Here is a 14,459-nt window from a genome sequence, read left to right on the forward strand (position 1 = left end):
TATACTACAAAGCTACTATAACAAAAACAGCATGGACATACATACCTGCCTCACAAGTGCAAGACCCTGAATTTCATCCCTGGTACCGAAACAAACAAACCAAAAAAAAAAAAAAAACTCAAAGGACAATAAACAAAACCCAGCATGGTCCTGGCAAAAACAGGCCTGAGAAGCAATGGAACTGATTAGAAGATGCAGAAACAACTCCAAACACACATAGCCACCTTATCTTTGAGAAAGAAGACAAACACCTTCACTGCAAGGAAGCCTCTTTAATAATGGTGCTGGAAAAACTGGCTTTCCACATGCCAAAGAATAAAACTAGATGCATATCTTTCACCATGCACTAAGCTAAAATGGAAATGGATCAAAGATCTAAATATTAAAACAGAAATGCTAAATCTACTGGAAGATAGCATGTGTAGAACTCCTGAAGATACCAAGGTAAGAAAAGACTTTATGAACAAAACCCCAGCTGTATAGGAAATACCAACAACTGAAATCATCTTATTAAAAAGTTTTTATACAGCAAAAGAAACCAATATAGTGAAGGGACAACCCAGGGTGCAAAAAAATTTTTGCCAGCTGTTCCTCAGACAAAGGACTAATATCTAGAATACATAAAGAACTCAAAAAATCAGATTCCCCAAATTTAAAGACCCAAACCAGAAATGGGCAGCTGAAATGAAAAGACATTTCTCAGATGAAGAAGTAGAAATGGTATATAACTATATGAAAAAATGTTCAACATCACTGGTCATTCAAGAGATGCAACTGAAAACAAGGCTGAGAATCCCTCTCACTAAAGAAAGAACGGCTGTTATCAAGAAATCAACAAATAACAAATACAGACTAGGGTGTGGGAAAAAAAGGAACCCTTCTCCACTGTTGGTGGGAGTGCAGACTGTAGCAACCCCTGTGGAAATAAATCAGTGCGGAGATTCCTCAAAAAACTAAAACTAGGGATATCATTTGACCCAGCTATTCCCTATATACCACAGTGATATATGTACACCCAGGTTTCTGGTAGCACTGTTTGCAATAACTAAATCTTGGAAATAGCCCAAATTCCGATAAACCCATGAATGGATAAAGAAGATGTGGTTTTTATACAATGGAGTGCTATTCTGCCATAAAGGATAAGCTTGAGACATTTCTAGCTACATGACATTGAGACCATATTCTTAAGTGACATAAACCAGACACATTTTTAAATATCTCATTTGTTACTCTGGTGTGAGAAACTGAAAGCATAAATAAGAACCAAAATGTATAACAGGTATGGAGAAAGACATTGGTCAAATGGAAAGGGGAACAAGGGAGGAGGAAAGGAAGGAAGAAAAAAAGAGAATGGAAGAAAAAAATGGAAACAAAGATTTTGTAAATAAAGAAAGAGGAATTTAAGGGAAGGAAAGAGAATGAGAAAAAAAGGAAGAAAAATGTATCATGTACAGATACAAATTCCCTATGATGAATGTGATCACTGTTTATATCTAAAATGTACACACACAAATACCTTCAAGCTGGCCACCCTTAATGCCAGTCTTGTGATGTCCTGAGCAGAGAACTCAGCCAAGGAGGTTTAGACTCCCAACCTGCAGAACCATGAGCTAACAAGTAGGCATTGTTATCCTCTGTTACACAGACTACTGCAAGTCCTTTATTGACTTCTCTCCAATTTTCACTCTGAAATAGTAACTGCTATGCTCTGCTGAATTATCCACATAGACACCAGATGACTACTCCCAATGTTGACAATTTATGTACCTGCTATGAACCGGAAAAGCAGAATAAAGCATTAGTTTGTATGTATTGCTTCTGTGTCTGATCATTTGGAAAACTCAGCTCTTCATCTCCTACATGCACTGAGAAAGCAATTCTTCAATAGGCAGTAATTTACTTCCAACATTTCTTCGGCCTTTTTTGAGGGGTGAAGTAGGCAGTGGTTGTTCCTTCTTGAGGCAAATTTGAGAAAATACCACAAGTTACGTGCAGAGTACACTTGATCTCTAAGTATCTAGAGTGAGGTTGGGGATCGCTGAAAAGGAATTGATCCCGAGCTTTTGTGGGAATGTTTCCACAGCAGCTCATCTCACTCCTTTTGTGTTCACTACAATACCACTATATCATTATCATAATAAAGCACAAATATTATCATCTTGGATCCCTGTTCAAAATTATCAATTTCAATGATTTTCAAGGTAGAGTCATCCATTCACTGATGCAGTAAATATTTAAGTGTATACAATATGCTAACTTTTATGTTAGGTGACAGAAATATAATGGTAAATAAGACAGACAAGATCTTTTTTTCAGTGAGTTTTGCTCATTCAAAAATGTACTTCCCTTCTGGCTCAGTTGGAAAAATCATGATTAATCTTTAAGCACTAACTTCACTTCTCTGAAGAGTCATTTTTTATTCTCTCGGGCAAAATAAAGTGTTTCTTTTCTATGCCCTCATAAAATGCTGACCATAATCATATAAAATAGATCAAATTCTATCAAAATTACATGAGGTTACATTTCTGCATCTTCCAAAAGAATAGATATAGGAAGAAAATCTAGGAAAAATATATACCCCAAATTCCTAGAGCCAACAAGTACTTACGAATGGGTAAATCTTCATGGTGTAACTACCCAAATCCCTTAAAGTCTGTCCACAATATACAGATCATTCCAGACTTAGTATAAGTGGACTTACCATTTTTCAACTCTTTGATGATGCAAACGCATACCCATTCACCCATTCTGTGTCATACTTTCACCACATTATCCAACACATTACCAAAATAGTCAACACTGTGTTATAAACTGGGCTCAGATAGCTAACTTTTCACAACTGCAGAATAATGTAAGTGTGTTCTGAGCATGATTAAGGATAATATTCATCTAGTAATGTGTTAAATGCTTTTCTGGATTTTTAACATATGATGAATTTATCTGCAAGCCACCCCATCATAAATCAAGAAGTATCTGTTCAGGATACACACAAAGTGAAGCAAGAGTATTCTCTTTTAAGTGGGCTGAAAGTTAAGGAACAACTCCATGAAATCACCTGTGTTACCCAACAAGCTGTAATGTATATGATAATAATTCCTTCCTCCCCTACACTCTGTCTTGATTATGAGCCCCTTGGGTTGGGCCTGTGTGGACACTCCAGTATGAAAGCAGAAAGTCAGCCATATGAGAACTCCCACCAACAAACAGGAGCTCCACAAAAATTTTCCCCCTGAAATCTGAAGCGTGTTTTCATCCACAGCTTACAATATGAAATATATCCTTCCATGCTTGGAGTAGGGAGGGACAATATGATGCAACAGTGACATCTCACATAAATAATGATATATACTTGTTTTCATAAGCAAGAACATTAGCAATGTCAAAAGTTAAGGCCTCTTGGTCTCAGGGTCATGGAAGTAAAGAGCTGACAACTGACAGCAGCACCAGATTACCTTTGGCATTCCACGTGCTCAACAACTCATTCCAGTCCTCCAACCAGATGGGGACGGAGAGGAAATCAGAAACAGATGATCTGACATTCAGTGTTCACTTTTGACTTTTCAACTTGTCCAGTACGGTGGGTACTCTGGAGAATAGATTCTGAGTATACCTCTGCGTTTCCTTGTATATTAAAGTAAATAAATACAATCTCATTAGTTATGGATCGAAAATTATTATAAAAGGGCCAGGAATTTAGCTCAGTGGTTCTGCCGCCTTTCTCACAAGAGCAAGAATTCAATCTCTGACACCCCCTCCCAAAAAAATTATTATAATGTTTTATCAGGTATTTCCCAATTTAAATTGCTGTAAATCTTTTCTTTATAACTTCTCTAACCATATTATACCCACTTATTCCACTACTATTGAAAACTATGTTACCTCATTGAACACACAAAAGGAATAAAGAACATCAATTTCCTAAGACTGGAGGAGAGAGATGACCACTTGTACTTCCTACCAGCCTACTGCACCTTTTTGAGTGTCCTCTTGTGAAGCCTGACAAAAAGATACATGACCTGAAATCTTATAGGGCAATAAATCTGAGGTACCACGGCAACTTGCCTAATTTAAACCCTTAAAACACGAACTGTGGTTACTTTTACACATTCTCCGAAGTGTCCTATTTTTCTATCTGATGAGGAGGGAGCAAGGCACATAGGGAGGCAGCAGAGCTATACTGGAAGCTGTAACTGGACTCTGGGCTTCATCTCTCCTCTCTTGCAGTAGTAGTTCAGTGCTCTAGGACAAGTCAGCTGATCTTTCAGAGCATTCCATTCACGGTACAGAAAAGTAATCCTACACCACTTCAAGCATTCCAACCTGCTCTTACACTTCTTCCTCAAGGAGATAGTAACTTCTCACAGACCTACATCTTTCAGATTTGTGAATGTATGCACAAAGAAGTTAACTGCTTTGTCAATTGTGACAAGAGAATAGGCAGCATGAGGAGAAAGAGACAGAGATGCTAAATGAGATTTAGGTGATTACAGAATTATGTAAATGTACCAACGCCCCACAATAGTCATTATGTACCTACAAACATGTACTAATTAAAACAAAATGACAAAAAAAACAGCAGATGCTTTGATATTTTATAGTAGTTACTACAATTAGACACTGTGCTGTTTTACATGTATTGTCTGGTTTTATTCTAAGATCGTCCTACAAATGAGAAATCTGACACAGGGAGATTACAAAATGTGCATAAAGGCACACAGCTAGAAAGTCTACAACTAATTGTTTCTCTCCTCTGATTATACCAAAGAGTTCAATAAAACACAGTGAAAAATATATGGTAAAATAAATTCTGGAAATACAACATAACCATTTCTGAAAGAAAAATAAATTTAAATTGTAGAAAAAAAATTACCCATCAAAAACGTACTTTCATGAGGTAACAGTACACAGATGAAGTAAAAAAAAAAAAAGAACTGGAAAAAGGTAGAACCATTTATTCATTTCATGGTACAAGTGAGAAAAATTATTTCACTAAGGATGATGGTAGGGCTGTGCCTAAAATCCAAAGTCTCCTCTTTGCCAGCCATCACTCTTTGTATAGTTTTTCTAGTATTTCTGGAAAAACATCAGCACATGAATGCCTGTTCTCACTAGCCGTGTGATCTTATGCCTCAGTCTCCGTGTCTGTAAAACGTAAGAGATGAAGCACATACTCCATAGGTTTGCTGTGAGGATTAAAGTAATTACAGCACATCAAACACTAAGAACCATTCCTAGTAGCCAGTAAGCACCTAGTAAGTGATAGCCCTTATTATTATTACAATAGCAATAGCACATTTGGAAAATAAGGAGGTCAAAAGATCAACAACCACTCAGCAGCCAAGTGAAGAGATCGTAAAAAGCTTGTTAATAGCATTTGAGATATTCCAGATTTGCCATCTACAAATTCTACTCCTAATGTACATTATATAAACAACAATTAAATAAATTTTGTCAGAGCTAGAGGTATAAGAAATGCTCAAGAATTAATTTTACTAGCAAAATTTTAGGGAGAAGTCCTAACTTTCAGTCTTGATCTTACAATTAGGTAGTTGAACTCCAGAAGGCCAGATTATGTCTTTGAGACTGTTTCCTTCTTTGAATTTTCTTATACAGGGACCCTCTTTAGCATTTCCTCAAATTCATTAACTGAGGTCCAAAAGGAGATTTCATATATTAATTTTTAAAATCATTACAATGTGAACAAACATATAAACTTTAATTCCCAAAACATTTTTTTTCCTGTATAGCTTCAGTTTTCCTGCCATTATTAACTGGAGTGTGATTATAGGAAAACATACATAATTTGAAATTCAAACAGTGTTTAATCTTAAAAGGATTTCCATGGATGGAAGAAACAGAGAACAGGTCCCCCACCCCTGTCCTTGGTATAGCCCACCGCTTGCTTAAGGGATCTTAACTCATAAAGGCGGAACGCTGTATAGCTTTAAAATGACTTCATTCCCATATTTACATATTTTTAATAGGGCTATGATGAATCTCCTTCCGCTTGACTCCTATTTTGAGCTGTGATATTTTAATCTCCATTCTTGCTGCAACTTAGCAGATGAATGTGCAGTGTGACAGAGCTCAGAGGAAATAGTATAAATAAAGCAAAGTGGAGCTATGACATCTCACATTTTATAGCTTTTTTATTGTAGCCGAAGCATAAACAGAGCACAGCTGTGTTATACTTACCGCTGTGAGCACTCCCTCAATCCTTGCCCCCTATTGCTTTTAAAAAGACAGTGCTCTTATTCAGAAAGCTTTGGCTGTTGGTAGCTGTCCCCACTGGGCCATCCTCTGCCCCAAACCTCTACAGTCCACTCATTTCTCCTCTTTCAGATGTAGATCTGTCATGTCCCACACCATCCATCTGATTGAGGACCAATATGACAATGCAGCCCCTACTATAGAGCACACAGCTCTAACCTGTTGGAATTATGGCTCCACAATAAAAACAGTAGTTTCTACTCCTTCTCAATGCACACAGCACCCAAATAATTTACAAATATTCTCATAACACGGGACCAGAAACTTGCTGGAAGTACTCAAAGCACTGTGCTTTCTCAATGCAAGCCTCACTTCCAACGAAATTATATTTTTCATTTTCAAATTAACTCTCAATCCTGTTTGGGTGAAAGCTGTAGATGCCAAAAGGACTAAACAGTGTTGAAATGGGCAAAATTACTCTACATCTCACATCATCATCAGGTTTAGTACACTTCAGTCAGTCTAAGAGGAAGTTCAGCAAATAATAATCACCTTCTATACTGACAAATGTGGAGTTATATACTCATGACTGATGTATCAGAACAAGGACTTGATGTGAGCCAATCACAGTCCTCCTCTGAGTCATTTTATTTAAGTATCATGGAGAATGCAGTGGGCTGTAGAACTCCAGGACTATCTATCATGGTAATATTTCCTCCTATATGGAGAAATCTCGATTAGAACAACTAAAATAAAACCAACATTCGAAGTGCTAGGGAGACAAGAGAAAGAGATTAAGCTGTGACAAAGGGTGACTCCTGATTCCAACTGTTCTTGAGGCCCATCTTCTACATCCTTGCCCCTCCCCTCTTTGGTTATTTGCTTTGCTGGTACTCCTCTACTCAAAAAAGTCCCAACTCTTTTTTTCTTAGGCTGCCCCCGGTTGAGTTTTACCATTTTAAAATTATTTTAAAAGTTTTTAAGGTCTTAATTCATTATATCTCCCAGAAGAAGATTCTTTTTTTCAACTGGGTTAAGATTTATTCTTCCTTTTTCAAATACCACCACACTATGTATGGGAAGGAGGGAAAACCCTGTGGGCTTGTAGAGAAATGTGTAATGAAAATTCAAAAGACACATGCATCCAAGTGAAAATAATACAGAGGGAACAGTAACCTACACACTAGTGAAGTGAAATGAAAGACAGGGAGATTGATTTGCATTATCATTAACATAGAAAGAAAAAAGCACAAGAACACAATAACTACAAGAACCACCTCCATTGACACACACAATTGTTTCGAAACAACAGGCCCAACTGGGCTAAGTAGGGGCAGAGTTGGTATCCAAGCTTCTCAGCTATCTACCCGCCCAAAGTTGCTCTTCTGCCAAGCTCATTGTTTACCAAGCTGCCAGCCCAGTCCAGGGATCTGATTAGCAATTTGCACTTTTGTGAGAGGATTAACAGAATTTCTTTGTTTTGATGTCGGATTATCAAACTGCATCTTTAAAGAGGTGTGACCTCATCCAGATTCGTAAGCCTGCTCCCTTGAGAATGACTTGAATTTTACTCCACTTGTGCAACATATAATTTCATAAAGGAGTTACTGTCAAAACATGGTACTCGGCTCTTGATGTGTGCGAAGAAGCACATTTGTAATGTAAATAACCTCAGAAGTTTTGTGATATTTTAAAATAACCCATCTGGTGGGAAAACAAGGATTTTCAACCCATTTGGTTCCAGCACTCGTAAATTAGTGTGCATCCAGCTCCTAGCACCCAGAGACACACTCCAGCCCCAAATTGAGATCCCTGGTGTCTTTCTTTTCAAGGGCAAGTGTTTTTGATGGTCTCAGTTCCTGTGACACATTTTTATAAAGGAAATCAGAGTGCATAAGGGAGTGAACTGAGGAAACCCCAAAAATTGGTAGCTAAGGTCAAAATGATAATGGTATCAAATTGTTTACAGTAGCATGGGTTATAGGTCCAGCTTTATATAAATGTGAAAGTTATTAAAGAAAATACAATTAGTTGTACATATCTAAGTTTGTTCAGCAACAGGCAACTAATCAGAAAGAGAACCAAATTTAAAACAAATATAACTTTCGAGAGAGTCATTTACAGGGCAGGATGCAACAAGAAAATTATTCTACAAACTTTGCACTAGTGTGGTCTGTAACTGAGGGCCAATCCAACAGAACACACAAGAAGGCAGGTACTACTGGTGTGAGAATGAGCTCTTGGTAGGTACCCTACACCACTGCTCATTCAGCTGCAAATGCCACCAGGGCAGTCTGACCTGAACAAATTCTTGAAAAGCCAGACAGAGCTGCAGATCAAGGGGCGGCTTTACTCACTGACAAACTAAAAATACAAACAGCCAACCAACACAGCCTTTATCAGAAAGGGAATTACAACTAAGTATGTTTATTCACTTTTCATATTAAGATAGATTTTCACCCAAAAGTTGATAGGCTTCATAATTTTTCTTTAAGATGTGAACTTTCAATTATACAGTGATAAATAAGCCCTGATAAATAAGGTATAAGATGTGCTTGTCTAGAAGCAGGCACACACACATATCTGATATATCAGTATTTCTTTATGGGCAAAGAGACCAGGGTTGTGCCTCCCATGATACAGCAGTGGGCAGTAAGAGTAGTGTAAAGCAAGTAAGTGGAGAGGGGAAAAATGGAAGGTAGGCAAATGCTGGGTGAAGGCTGAGTCTGCACATTGAGGGTCACAGTAAGGGATCTCTTCAGGCAGGAAGCTATTGGATAGCCATGGACAGAGGATAAAGTAAGATGGCTACTCGGATTTCCATTTCATAGGCTTAATCTGGATGCCATATGCAAAAAGACCACAAGAGAACAACAGACGGAGTCCAGAGCCTATAACCCAATCAAGGAATGCTGGTGGCTTGGCCAGACTGTAAACAGTGAGAGATGAGGAACGATCAGATTCTGGACATATTCTGAGTAGTTTTCTTGAGGGGTTGGATACAAAGTGTAAGTTCAAGAGAAGAATCAAAAATGCTGGCAAGGTTTCAGCTCTGAGCAATGGGAGGAAGAGATTGGTCCTGAATTGAGCCGGGAAAGACTTCAGGAGGAACAAGCTCCAGGGACACATCAGGAAACAGCTTTACATGTGCCAAGTGGAGCTGCCCAGTAGCAATTAGGATATATGAGTCTGGAGTGCCAGAGTGAGACTAAAATGTAAAAGAAACATATTCCCAAACATTTTTCCTAGCTCTGACCACTAAAACTCACTGTTTTCAAACAACTCTTTAAGGATATGGCAGAATTGGCACTGTCTCCAACGACAGCCCTTTTTTTGTTTTTAATGCAGCAATCTTTTTATGGCTATTTGTTTTATTGTTATGTTTGCAAAACATAACGATTATATTCATCTTTGGGAAACTACTACATACACGTATCATATCTTAATCATTTTTACTTCTCCTTCCCCTCCCTGGCTATTTGTTTTTAAGAGACAGTTCCTCAAAGCTAATTACATATTGATAAATCATTAGTAACTAAAGTCACACTGTCCACACATGGAACTAATCTTGAAGAGCTTAGGTTTGGTGGTCTGACTTAATACATGACTACAGTTTAGAAAATCCAGAGGTACAATGCACCGTACCATTCCTGGATATGTAGGTCTCATACTTGTGCAGGAAGAGCAAAGAAAGTTGCACTCATACTGCTGAGGATCTGTTAAGACCTCGTGCTGGGAGCAGTTTAAGTTTTCTCTTCAATATTTATAGGATATTATTTATTTGTTTGTTTATTTATTTATTTTGCTACCAGGGATCGAACTCGCGACCTTGTACTTGCAAGGCAGGCTGCGGCACCAATGAGCTAAATCCCTGGCTATATGACATTCTTTAAAAGTCAAAAAATGCTTGTTTTAAAGTTTTTACTGAACTGCCTAACTTTTCCCACAACTATGACATAAAATTGAAGATAATTGTAAAATAATTTATAGTCATTATCATATCACCATCACTAGCATCATCACTGTCATCCTCATCACAACTGTCTTTAATTAAGTCCTAGTATGTAGAACACTTTGTGCTTTTTTTTATAATACTATGTACTAGGCTCTGCTTATTACTTTATATCTATTATTATCCTACTATTAATACATTTATTCATAAATATTTACTACACTAAAGCCAGATGCTTCATTAAAAAAAATATATAAATAGGTAAGTTGCTTCTCCTTGATTATGAAATCAAAAAACAACCCCAAATTATAAGACAACATACAGAAATACATGGACTCAGAAACAAATGAGAAAGCTGTACTACCGGGTACTAGTAACATTAACTCTGGAATGTCTTTCTGAACAATACAGTGTCACTGTGTTCTGTACTAGTGAAATGCCTTCCTTGAAATGGATTTTGGATCTATTTGAGTGGCAAGTTAATAAAAATTATCTTTTTTTTTTTGGTACCAGGGATCAAACTCGGGTCCTTGTGCTTGCCGGGCAGGTGGCAGAAGCACTGAGCTAAATCCCTGGCCCAAGTTAATAAAAATTAAAATAGCACTTATAGAAATAAGAAAGTAATCTAAAATTATTGGCCTTTATATAGTAAATAAATTTTACTACAAAAATATTGAAGGGAAAATTAGGTCATTTCCATAAATCCAAGAAGTTTTTCACGTGGCATTTGAGATGTATCTGAATGTCCAGAAATAAAGATAAGTAGAAAAGCATATTCTGCAGTGTTGAGCATTTCTTCCAAAGCCTACATGCATCCAGTTGGCAGAGGATATCAGTGGTGTATTTGGACATGGTCCACATTTGTAAATGAGCATCTCCGTATCTGTATTTTGGCACAGGACCACATAAATGATTATACTGGTATATATTTAATGTAGTAGCTATAAAATATGGCACTAAGTAGAAGTCCTAATTTTAGAAAACTCTTAAAGTCATCAAATAACTTCCCTCAAGTCTTCAACATAATTAGCCTGCAAACCACAGGATTGCTGGATGCAGCATCTCCATCAATGTGGCCACTTGGTAACTCTGAACTCTGCGTATCACTTTCATCCCAGCCCTGGCTCTGCAGGAGGACTCACACACAGCATTCCTTCTGCGTGTGGTACAATCGGATGTGGGATGGGAGGGGGGCATCACTTCCCACCTCCATAACTCCAGGAGAAACAGTCCTCCTGAAACACACAAGAGAGGAGCGGACACACAAGCTTCTTCGACATTTCTCACGTGTTGTGAAAGCTGATGATTATTTTCTTATAGGGAATATAAAAGTCCTATCCTTTCACTGTGGCTCTAAAAAAGAATGTAGGGCTAATATACATAATCAGTAAAATTGTTAAGTAGTCACATTTTATTTCCCAAATTCTACATCTTCTTTGGTGACTAGCTTCTTACTTTTTCTTCTGCCACTTCCCTCCCAGACTGCCTGCCATAGTAGAAACCAATTTACTTGTTCTCAGGGTGTGAAATAAAAGTGAACAGCCTGTGCTTGTCATATTTTCTTAGCTTTTCCACTCTCATCAAAACATTCATACTGTATATTCTATTAGTCAAAACCCAAACTTTGAACTGCATGATCCATTAGATTATTTTCACTTTGGGCTATTATGAACGATTCTGTTATGGATACTGATAAATTGATAATAAAGTTAGTGCCAATCAGTTTGTGACTGAAAATAGAGCCTCCTTGGCGTTACAAAGCCATCAACTAAAACTGTAATCCTCTTTGTAATTTCATGATCATCATGTCAGATTTTTCTCCAATCCTATTTCCAGAGATTAAAAATTCATTTCATTTTGAGGCAGCCTCTGGTTTTTACTTGTTTACCAGTCTCATATCCAGAGCAACACAGAATCACTGTCTTCACCCTCAGCTGCCAGCTCCAATCCTCACTATGCTCTGTGCCCAGGATACTGACTTCTGTAAGAGACACCAAGAGACTCCCTGGCCCCAGGCTTCTGGATGTGTTTTGGAAGGAAGAGGCATCTACACTTGATCAGAGTAGAGGGTAAGAGCAAGGTCGGGGTACGTATTCACATAGTTCACTCTTGCAGGCAACTGTCAAGAATCTGGCGGTGTCTCTCCACATCCTAGTCCCCTTAGGCCCGGGGTGGTGACAGCTCTGCAGAGTACTGTAACATTCCTCATTTGTCTACTGTACAAACTCATTCAGATATAATCAACATAAAAATAATCTATTAATAGAGGTTAGTGCCTTAATAATCCAGAGTTGTTCACGCAAAGAAACCCCATACCCATCACCACTCAGTCCTCGTGTCCTGTCAACCCCTTACCCCAGGCAGCCACTAATATACTCTCTGACTCTATATGTTTGTCTGTCAGGATATCCATTCCATACAAGTGGAGTTGTATTCTAGGTGTTCTCTTGTGACTGGTGTCCTTCACTTAGCATAGTATTTTCAAGGTTCATCCGTGTAATAGAATGTATCAGTACTTCATTTCTTTTTATTGCCAAATAATATTCCATTGCATGGGTCTAATACATCTTATTTACCTACTCAACAGCTGGTGGACAACAGGTTATTTCCACTTTAGGCGATTATGAATGATTCTACTCTGGATACTGCGTACAAGCTTTTGTATGGAAATACATTCTCATTTCTCTTCAGTGGATTCCTAAGCATGCAGTTAAGGGATTATATGATAACTCATGAAGTTCAATCCTTCAAGGAACTGTCAGACTGTTTTCAAATCAGCTGCCCATTTTGCATTCCTATCAGCGAAATGAAAGGATTCCATTTTCTCCATTATCTTCACTAACACTTGTTTTGTCTTCTTTTTGTGTATTGTAGCCATCCTATGACCACATTTTCTTGTGGTCTTTTGAGCCCTGACAATATACTTAAAACTACATTTTTTATTAAATTGTCCTCAAATAATTTCACTGAAGTCCACTGTCTGTTTCTTGACAGACCTTGAAATAATGGCTCAAGGGCTACTATTTTTTTATATTTCTGAACATCGTTTCAAAATCCTCTCCAGGATTCTTTTTCAGGCTAAACAGTTCCTCTTTATATGAACTATTACTTTCTAGATTATCTATCCACTACTTCACCAGCTTTAGCTATTAAATTGTCAACATCCTTCTAAGTATTTTATGCAGAACTGACACACGTGAACCTGCCAGCACACATTTCTCTGGGTGATTATCTCACTGGTTACAGACACTATTTTGTACTGATTGCAAAGAGAAGGCTACCTCTTGCTTGAGCACTAATCTATCTCCTTCAGATGTGATTCTTCAGCTATTAATCTGTATCACTACACTGTCAACTACATGAATGTCCTTTGCAATTTCTCAGAACTTCATAATATATTACAAAACTTCCTTTTATAAACCATGATAATATGTGGTATTAGAGCAGCCTATTCTTGAAAGTAGGTTAATTTTGCTTGACTAGATCCTTGAGAACCCATACTGGCATCTGTTCAGCACTGCTTTCCTTCTAATGATTTTAAAATTATGTGTAAAATAACAAACTAGATTTTACTGACTTCCTAATACATAACATTGAATAAAATATAAACACTTCCTGTATTTTAAACTCAGGGTAACATTTACTCATCTTGAATCTTCTGACATTTCCTCTATCTGTCATTTTAAACTTATCAACAATAGATCTTCAAAAATATCTTCAAGTCAGTAACCACTTTATCTCAAGCTAGGTCTTCCAGCAAATATGAGTTTATTATGAACACTCTTGCCTTCAATATTTGATTTCAAAATACCTAAGTCTTACCTTTGTTTTCCTTTCCTCACTTTCTACATCACTTTGTCATCTAGAGTATTCAAAATATCTGAAATGCAAACTATATGAGTGCTTTTCACTGATTCTACTACTATTACTGTAGGGCAAGTCAAAATCAAGTCAAGCTGGATTATTGTAATTGTCTATGCACCAACCTCCCTCCTTCCTCTCTTGTCCCCCAACAGTCTACTCTCCACCAAACATCCAGTAAGCTTTTCCAAGTGTTCATCTGACACACACATACGTGAGAATATTGCATTATGCCTATAAAAATGTACAATTACCAGCATCAAATAGGATTATAAAGAATTCATCTGACCACATCACTCACCCACTTATAACCACACTGAAGATGAAAATCCAAGTGACGTGATGCTTTCTTACTCTCCAATTTTATCTCCCTAATGCTCCCTGCAATCACCACCTACTTTAGCTACAATGACTTTTTTTTTTTTTCTTTTTCCTG

General features: G+C 37.5%; 1 protein-coding gene across 7 annotated transcripts in view; it reads right to left on the reverse strand.

Annotated features, from left to right (window-relative positions):
- Sox5 (SRY-box transcription factor 5) overlaps nt 1–14,459 on the reverse strand; it is a 936,135-nt gene that overhangs the window by 769,850 nt on the left and 151,826 nt on the right. The window contains exon 1 of one of the 7 annotated variants that reach the window (XM_010615318.3): nt 3,453–3,509. The exons of the other annotated variants lie outside the window; for them this stretch is intronic. The gene's annotated coding sequence lies outside the window, so the exon portion shown is untranslated. Of the gene's footprint in view, nt 1–3,452; nt 3,510–14,459 lie in introns of those variants that run through there. 7 annotated transcript variants of the gene reach the window in all.

Source organism: Fukomys damarensis, unplaced genomic scaffold, assembly GCF_012274545.1.
Source record: "Fukomys damarensis isolate Sample0158 unplaced genomic scaffold, DMR_v1.0_HiC HiC_scaffold_19, whole genome shotgun sequence".
NCBI classification, from domain to species: Eukaryota; Metazoa; Chordata; class Mammalia; order Rodentia; family Bathyergidae; genus Fukomys; species Fukomys damarensis.